Below are 7,682 nucleotides of genomic sequence, written 5' to 3'. Positions count from 1 at the left end.
ACTCATGTTGGACCAGAACCGGTCATGTTGAACCAGAACCACTCATGTTGAACCAGAACCACTCATGTTGGACCAGAACCGGTCATGTTGGACCAGAACCGGTCATGTTAGGTCAGAACCGGTCATGTTGGGCCAGAACCCCTCATGTTGGGCCAGAACCGGTCATGTTGGGTCAGAACCGGTCATGTTGGGTCAGAACCGGTCTCCGGATGACCGCAGTGCCCCCGCTGCCTCCAGCAGAACCCGGCCACTGAAAGCCTCGGCGCTCATTCATCTCCATTAAGCGTCGACACCACATCCCCAATTCGGCTAAACAAATATGTGTAAAAGCGACACTTAACAAGCGAACAAACACACTCGCTCAGCTCTTAACACACTCACCCAGTCGCCCTGTAATCTATTTAAATCCATCGTCACACCATCCGCCGCCGCTGCTTCCACTTTGTACCATAATTAATATGCAACAACAAAGCTGAGGATAATTGAATTTTCTTTCCATTTTCATAGAGCAGCGCCTATCATCCGGCGTGACACTTGATCAAAGCAGAGCTCCTGCTGACCGCCGACAGACGCGTCTGATTGGTTCAGACTGAGCGTGGAGGAGGAATAAGGAGGATTTTCAGCTTTGACAGCTTCATCTCGTCTGAAGAAATGCAGAAATGTAATGAATCAGACTTTGCATGAGGGTCTCCAGGCAGCTAGACGTTACCGGCTGGTTAGAGAGAGAAGGGGAGGAAGTTGAACACAAACTGAAGAACGACGCCAATCAGAGGTTCGGTCTCGATCTCTGAAAGCTGCTGATGCGTCTTCCTCTGCTGCTTCTACCGAGTCCAGTCTGTTTACATCACAGTTCGTCTTTGCTTTGGTAAATATTTGTAAAATGGTTCATGTCTTAGAAATAGAATATCTGGAAATCCTGCGAAAAACACAGCAAATGTAAAGTCTGAGGCTAAACGGCAGAGCGGTTGGTAGCAGGAAGGGTCTGGGTTTGAACTCTGACCCCAATTAAGTGTTTTACTCGACGGCAAAGTCACAGCAGCTGAATCTGATCTAAATCAGTCTGAACCACCAAATGCTGATCTTTTCACTCCAAAGGAATCCACTTTGAGCCACTTCCATGTCTGATAGTCGTCAAAGCGCCTGCAGTCTGAACGGCCATCTTAACCCAACTTTTACGCAGCAGACGTGAGAAACGTGTCATAATTCTGCACCAGAAGTCCGACGCGGCAAATCTGGACGTAAACAACTGAAAAATGCAATTATGAAGTCATGAAGGACGTGTGAGTCAGTGAAGTGCATCACAGTCCCACCGATTTACATCCAGATGCTTTTCTCTACGAAAGCTTAACTCTCAACCGAAGGCCGTTGCTGTTCGTTTTCATCAGCTTCCCTCGTCTTGTTGTGACGATACTGTCGGCTCCCACTGCTGAATAAACGTCAACATTGATCCACGGGAATGATGGATGCTGCATCCACAGATGTTTGTGTTTGATCTGAACCTCACTTGGCCTCTGAAAACACAAACACCACCAGGTTACCGGCTGATGACGTCTTGATTCGGACGTAACCGGGTTTTTAAAACTTAAGGACTTGTTCTTTTCAGAGAGCTAATGGCTGCCTGACGCATATTCCCCTTTTAATTAAAGCTCAATCCATCAAAATTAATATAAATACTGTCAAGTTGTACAGTCACAATGCAGGAGGCCTTCAAACATCCAATTATTTCACTTCGCCCGATGATGCCTTTCAGTATTGATTTGATATTCCAGAGGCGCAGCTCATTAGGCTGCAAAGCAGGCAACTGTTAAACAGCACATTTGAAGCTGAACGCCTCATGAATGCAGCGCAGGTCAGCGGCTCAGAGGTACGAGTCAGCACTTACATCCTAATTCAGAAAATTAAAAAAAAGAGAGTTTGAGAAGCCGAGGGACAAGATGGCCTCCGAGAACGGGTCGTTTCTCAGAAACACCCGGGAAACCGTCAAACGCGACACGTCTTCCTCGCGGTGGAGACCTGAACCGTCTTCAGGGTGACAAACCACTTCCTGTCAGACCGTTTGGAAATTAACTGCGGTTCCAGCTACGGCTTTGGAGTTCAGTTCCACTGCCAGGATGTTTCCAGTTTACCGATAAAATAACACCAGACGCGTTTAATCCGCTCTAATCCAGCTCCAGTCCGCTTGTCCAGAAAATCCGGTTCGGTTTGGGACGTGTGAATGCTAATCGGACTCCGGTCCGTCTACGAGCCTCAGTCTCAGTTCAGTGGAAGTGAACTCTGGTTCGGTTCGAATGTATGTGTGAATACCAACCGAACCAAAGAAGGAAGTGGGCTACAGCGCAGGGCATTCTGGGTAAATACAACCAAAACAAACACTCTAGGCTAGCTCTAGCGGGGGAAATGGCTCGTGGTCTTTAACCAAAAACTAAGGAGAAATCTTCCAACCGCAACTCCAGTTTTGTTGCGCTCAGTGTCTTCAGAGGTTTCCGTGTTGTTTCCTTCAGTGGTTCTTGGTGCAGCGCCCCCACAGGCCGGGAGGGGAACAGGTTGGTTTGACTCAGAGCAGAGAGGAAGAACCGCAGCACAATCACCAAACAAATCGACTGAATTATTGATCATCACAAACATTCAAGAAGAGACAACCACAAAAACATGTCACTGATATCACCTCCAAAAGAAAAAACTAATTCTGTTCAACATATAAAACAACTATTTTAATGGGTTTAGTTTATTTAATAATTTAGCTTGTACCACTTTTATTTTGTAGAGCTATTTTACATATTTCATGAACTTTTATTTTTTTAAGTTTTTTGGGTCTAGTCAATTTTAGTTATTCATTAATAAAATTACTTTATATATTTTAATATTTCAACGAATTGAGCCTCCTTATAGTTGGTCTTTAAACAGTTAAAGTTGGCATTTTTAAAAAATTTTTAGAAGTATTTGTAGACACGGTCACTGATCTCCATAAAATCCCGGTGATTTTTACGACTTATTTAGGAAAGCTGGACTTTTTGAATTGGAGTCACTAGCAGATGAAGTCGAGGTTTAATAAAAACAGTTTAACTGGAACGAATCACAAACTGATCATGGCTCCTGACGGACGCTGTTCTCGTTTCCAGCAGGTTTCTTCGCCTCTCAGAAACCTTGCTGTGGGTTTGGACTCCGATTTTTCCCTGGAGATAAATAATAATAAAAAAAAGATTAATAACTGCTTCCTTTAGCTGAGGAATGTCTCCAAACTACGGAGATGGAGGCGATTAGTCACACGTTGTCTCCTCTTTTCTGGGTTTGTGGAAGAGCTTTTTAACGAGCTCCCAGTCAGACATTAAGAGACTTCAGTCAGTCCAAAACGCTGCAGTGAGGCTTTTAAACGAAACATGACTTCTGTTCTGGTGTTTTTATATTGGCTCCATATTCATGTTACTACTGAAGATCTTAGTTCTCACCTTTGAAGCCCGGCTTGGTCTGGTTTGGACATTGTTGACCTCAGATCATCTAGTCAGAGGGAACAACTGGACTAAAGGCTTTATTTAAACTGTTTGTTTACATTTTAACATGAAGCACTGCAGGTTTTTCATCCAGGTGGTTTGAGCTACGGACACGGGGGCGTCACGTCCCCGTCTGCCTGCTGGAGGCCTAAAAGCTGCTGGCTAGCGATGACTAGCATCGGTTTCGGCTGTTATGTTATCAACGTAACGCGCTCAATCTTAAAAGTACGCATGATATTTCAAAGAAAAAGGATGCAGTGCTTTACGAAAACTAAATAACACCATCAGGAAAAGTTTTAACGACGAAAAAAGTACCGAGGGAGAGAGAAGCAGGTCATGCTAGCTTGACATGTAGATGTGCTGTGGAATTCAATGTTTGGGTTTAGTTAGAAAATAAAAAGGGCTGCACAGTGGCGCAGTTGGTAGAGCTGTTGCCTTGCAGCAAGAAGGTTCTGGGTTCGATTCCCGGCCCCGGTCTTTCTGCATGGAGTCTCCATGTTCTCCCTGTGCATGGTGGGTTTTCTCCAAGTAGTCCGGTTTCCTCCCACAGTCCAAAAACATGACTGTTAGGTTAATTGGTCTGTCTAAATTGTCCCTAGGTGTGAGTGTGTGTGTGCATGGTTGTGTGTCTCTGTGTTGCCCTGCGACAGACTGGCGACCTGTCCAGGTGACCCCGCCTCTCACCTGGTACGCTAGCTGGAGAGGAACCAGCAACCCTCCCGACCCCACTGAGGGACAAGGGTGTAAGAAAATGGATGGATGGATAGAAAATAAAAAGGCGTCACACACACAACTCTTGACAGATCATCTGTTGCTATGGCAACGAGTGTGTGTGTAACGCAGCCGACAGAGAGAGAGAGAGAGAGAGAGAGAGTGGGTTTGAGTTATTCAGAAAAACCGTTAAAGAGTAACTAAAATATATATATAAAATAAATACAATGTATATGCAATAATGTCAAAATAAAAGCTCTGACTTCCTGTCGCGTTGTGTCCACCATAACTGGTTACATTTATTCAGCTCCATATAATCAGGTAACATTTTGGAGAAACATTGTATTTGTAAGAATATTTTTGAGTAAAATTTCTGGATTTTCTTCCTGCTGAATGAAGAACAAACATGTTTTAACCAAAACACACCGGACACAGACACAGACCTGCAGCTTCTGTTAAAGTTTCTGAAGTTTTATATCGAACAAAACTTTAAAAAATGTTTCTTTTGCTTCATCATGTTATATTGTAATCGTGTGATCTACAGGAATTATTGTCATTTTGGTTGTTAAAATGACCAAAATCCCACATAACTTTTGTCTGATGATGTAATTTTTAAACATTAGACGGTTGAAGTTTTGAGTCGCTGTTTTACTAAATACTTTTCAATCTTGAGTAATTTCTGGATGACTGCCTTTTAAACATATGCTGACATAAGTTTCTCCTGGTTGAGTAAATTTCTGGGCCTCCGCTTCGCTCTGGTGTATAAAGACAAAAATGCAAAAAGGCGTTGTGAAAAAGGTTTAACCATCTTTCAAATGTTGCATAAATGCCGTTTGTTTCCAAGAACTGTGTAATTAAGATGACTAACACAGATGTGATCAGTGCAATTACACAAATTAATTAGTCTTCACAATATATAGGATATGTGTTATATTAGCACGTTCTGTTTCATAACCCTGTAAACACAGTGCTATGCTTTCTCTACCACATCTTCATTAAAATTGCAAATACAATGAAAATAAAAACAACAAAGTGATGAAAACTCCTTTCATGAAGGCACAACAAAGCGAGATGTGCCAGTTTCACATTGGAGTCAAAAGTAAGCCAAAATGAACATGTTGCTTTTGTTCTGTTCTCCTCCACAAAGCCTTAATGGCTTCCCGTTTCTAAATAATGAGGCTGAATTTTTCTCCAGAGGGATATTTTGCCATTAAAGTCTGGTGTAACAGGGAGAGCCATGTTATAATGGGGACTGGCACAGCAACTTCGCAAAGACGCAATTTATTCAGAGATCAGACAAGATAAAAACCAAACGCATGAAACACAAAGGACACGGCAGGTTGTTAACCCTGTTATGTGTGTCTTAGTTATTGTTTTTACATCATTGTTTGATGCCTTTCTACCTCTCGCTGGTCCTGTGTGGTTTTAAAGAACATTATAATTCAAGATGGATGGACTTGGATTCCAACAACGTCCCAAACAACAGGAAGTTATAACCCGGCCTGCCGCAATTAGCAATAACTCAGTTAATCACATGATAAACTTCAACGAACTCAATGATTTCCATTTGGACAGTTTATAGTTTTTCTCTTTCTACCAGGAACTGGATGATAAAACTCTTCAGTTTGGTGTTTTGGTCTCAACTAGCCACCATTGTTTGCTGAAACTAAATAATTCATTTCATTTGTCGTTTCTGTCGTTTTACTTTGGATATTTAAAATTTTCTTCCAGCTCCAGTGTTAAATGTTCATGAGAATTTAAAGTTTATGAATCTCTGAAAGTGTACTTGCAGTATTTTACCGTTACATGAAAATGTTGATCAAATGACCGACTTTGCCTGAATTCACGCCACATGGTTTATTTCACCATTTCACAATCAGTTTCCCGTTTCACCAGAGAAACCTTACAAACGTACAAACGACCAGATGCTAACAGGTTTTTTTCCCCATACATGCTAGGCTACATGACGGTGCTGCACTGTCTCCATGGTTACCAATGATCAGAGACGCGTCACTTCTCCTTAATGCGATATTTGACATGTTTCTAATCATGTTTACTGATAAAGTATATGAATGTTAGTTTTCTTACCTTGTAAAAAGTGTAACAGTCGTCATGATTGGCTGCTGAAATCAGCCGCATCTTTCCTCAGGAGAAGTTAAACAATCAAATGGCAGGTTTGGTTTGCAACCTTGTCTGTTTTGTGCAGCAACCTGTCGCCATTTCTAAAGTGAAATTAAACAGAAGTGATAGTAGCTTACAGATGTCTGGTTTTAGACCAACTTCAGAGGAGGCATTGGTTGTTTTTGTCCGTCATGGCGGAAGTGGGCGGAGCTCTGCAGGGCGTGACGTCACGTTCAAAAGGTCAACACGCAAATATTGTGTTGCGRACGAGGAATAATGAGCAGCAATGGAGAAAACGTTTAATCTCTGTTTAATTTCTAATTAAACAGAAGTGAAGTAGCTTACAGATGAGGTATTGGTTGTTTTTGTCCGTCATGGCGGAGTGGGCGGAGCTCTGCAGGGCGTGACGTCACGTTCAAAAGGTCAACACGCAAATATTGTGTTACAGACGAGGAATAATGAGCAGCAATGGAGAAAACGTCCCTCCATCATGTAGCCATATCCTGCTAAGCATCCGGACTTTTGGTTTTATGATTAAATGGTATAAATTATGTGGCATTAATTCAGGCAAAGTCTTGATTTGATCAAATCAACAAACGCATCAGGAGGAGGAAAGTATGAGTCGGCTATGAGGCGAGCTGCTCAGTGACCCGAACAGAAGAAGCCGTGGCTGTAAAACAATCAGGAGAATCCAGCAGCATGCAGATCCACTGCTACATGTCCGGAGAAAAGTTTAGCAGCCACATGCTGTTTGCACATGTAATTAACGCGTCAGAAGGTGGCAGAAAGATGAAATAAACAGCTTCATTTGTGTGATTCCTGGGGACCTTGTTTGAAAATAACTGTTTACTTTGTGAGAGCTGCAGCCTGCAGTCCACGGCATCTTTCACACTCCCCCACTCCTGAAATGTAGCGACAAACGATCACACAAGGAGACCCAGCCCAGCTGAAGGTGAGAAACACAGAATGATGTAACCCATGTAATGTGTGCAGATAACTCTGGATAGTAATAAGAGTGTGGAGATTTAAGGCAATCGTTTTTGCATTAGTGTGAAATATAAGCTAATCAGTGTTTTGGTGTGCAGGAAAACAGGCCAGAAGATGAGATAAAGGCCTCACTCTCCTCCCCCGGTGATGCACGTTGGTGGCTTGCTAATGGTGGCTAATTTGCTCGTACGGCATAATTGAGTTCCGGAAGCAAACACTCCAGGGGAAACGTGAACACCAACAGAGATAGTGGTCGGATGGCTGAGACTATGTGTGTGTGTGTGTGTGGGGTTGGGTTGCTCACAGTATGACTATAAATGACATCCTCTCCTACATTAATTTAAGCGTGGACCGCTGCATCTTCTGCTCACATTC

General features: G+C 42.8%; 1 long non-coding RNA gene across 1 annotated transcript in view; it reads right to left on the bottom strand.

The window, feature by feature from the left end:
- LOC103461895 (uncharacterized) overlaps positions 1 to 6,598 on the bottom strand; it is a 43,338-nt gene extending 36,740 nt beyond the window's left edge. Inside the window, exon 1 of the long non-coding RNA XR_533235.2 lies at positions 6,288 to 6,598. This is a non-coding gene — a long non-coding RNA (uncharacterized LOC103461895). The remainder of the gene's footprint in view (positions 1 to 6,287) is intronic.
- Between the last annotated feature and the right edge of the window lie 1,084 nt (positions 6,599 to 7,682).

Source organism: Poecilia reticulata, linkage group LG2 (genome assembly GCF_000633615.1).
Source record: "Poecilia reticulata strain Guanapo linkage group LG2, Guppy_female_1.0+MT, whole genome shotgun sequence".
NCBI classification, from domain to species: Eukaryota; Metazoa; Chordata; class Actinopteri; order Cyprinodontiformes; family Poeciliidae; genus Poecilia; species Poecilia reticulata.
This window is presented reverse-complemented; position numbering and strand designations above follow the sequence as displayed.